This window comes from Portunus trituberculatus, chromosome 9 (assembly GCF_017591435.1).
Source record: "Portunus trituberculatus isolate SZX2019 chromosome 9, ASM1759143v1, whole genome shotgun sequence".
NCBI lineage: Eukaryota > Metazoa > Arthropoda > Malacostraca > Decapoda > Portunidae > Portunus > Portunus trituberculatus.
In genome coordinates this window covers 10,392,950-10,394,860 of record NC_059263.1, presented here as the reverse complement: position 1 = coordinate 10,394,860, position 1,911 = coordinate 10,392,950, and positions in this window count along the sequence as shown.

Below are 1,911 nucleotides of genomic sequence, written 5' to 3'. Positions count from 1 at the left end.
TTGACTTATCCTACTCTTATCCTGTTCTTCCTGGGGACTGTGTATTATAGTCCTCGTAGAGGCTGACATGGGAGTTAACTCTTCTATGGCATTTCCTAGCAACTGACCTTCTTGCACTAGATGTTCAACAACTACATTCTTAATGACCTCTTTAGTCATCTGAGACGTGATGGGAACATCAAAATGTTTAGCGATGGTCTTCCATTGGTCCTTCTTGATATTAGCATCTTTAAGTTGTTCCAGAGAAGGGTCGGCACAAAAATCTTCAACGTTAAACTGAGCGGAAGCCATATTAAATAGATGTTAAACCACAAAAAAAAAAATGATAAGCGAATTACTTAAGTGAGGAACTTGGCAGAGTGATAATAAAGGCAACCTTGGAAATTACCTAGATTATACTTAAGTAAACACTTATGAGTACAATCACTAATGAGGGGTAAACTAGAGAGTTACGGCATTAAGAGGGATCCGGATTACTCTAGTTACGAGACTTGAGAGTGAGGAGCGAATTGTACTGAGACTTGTTATTGATAAGGAGGCGGATTAGTCTGAGAGACTAGTTAAAATGGCCGATTCTAACTAGCGAGAAAAATGATCCGCGAAGTGAGGGATTGAGGGTTCGCATGAACATATGATGATCCCAACACTTGGATAACACTTATTACACACCTGCCTATGTGCAAAAATAGAGATAAGTGCTATCGGTGAACACGCCTTTCTACCTGGTTTCCTGCTCTACCACTGCTATGCGATACCAATGAAAGTCACGAAGCACGTTTAACCCAAAAGGAGCTACTTGATCGCACAAAGGTAAATTTAAACCACACGCAGAGTAAGTCACAGAAAAAAACACATCAGAGTCACAACACCACAGAAACACAATGTAATCACAGAAAAAAGTCACTGGAAAAATGGAACACTGAACATGGGTTATAATGGTCCTGTCACGGTCGCCAATTGTTACGTTCACCGGTTAAACTGGTAAGATTGGCATCGGGGAGCCGGTGAACAATAACAATAAAAAAAAAAAACACTGCAGGTTCAACTGGTGAGGAAATGCAAAGGGGGCACTTTAAAAAGCTATTTTAATAACCCATAATGAAACTGACACAGATATAACATGAAACATGAAACACAGATATATAACATGAAACACAGGAAAATGACATACACATATACATATAACACAGTAATAAATACAACAATAAAGAACCCAACTTAATACCTAACAATAATCCTAATCCTATATAGAGGCAATGTGGAAAACACGGACGAGGGGAAGTGATACTTATGCGGTGTCGCAGTGGTGAAGTGCTGGGTGATGGTTGATCCCACGGTAGACCCAAGAGGCGTTGTGTTCACTGGTTGAGGCTTGGATCTCAACTTGCATTCCAGAAAGCTAAGAGCTGGCTCAACACTTCCGGTTGAGTCGAAAGGGGCCGCGTGAATCCAACTTCGGGACAGTAGCGGGCTTCATGAAACGGTGACGTGGAGGGTTCATGAAACGGTGGCGTGGAAGGTTCACGAGACGGTGACGTGGAAGGGAGGCGGAGAGGTGGCGAACGAGGTAACAAGCGGAGGAGGTGATGGTAGTAATGTATGTTACGGGCGGGCCGTAACATATATATATATGTGTGTGTGTGTGTGTGTGTGTATATATATATATATATATATATATATATATATATATATATATATATATATATATATATATATATATATATATATATATTTATGCCTATATACTACGATGGTTAAGCTTTCTTTTCTCAGTAAGTTATTATCACACCTCTGCTCATCTCTGAGATGGTGCATCTAGGTAAAGTAGGTAACTGCATATGATTTTACTATGCATACCATTGTTTCATCTATGATTTTATTTTTCACTGGCAACAAAAAATTTTGGAATTG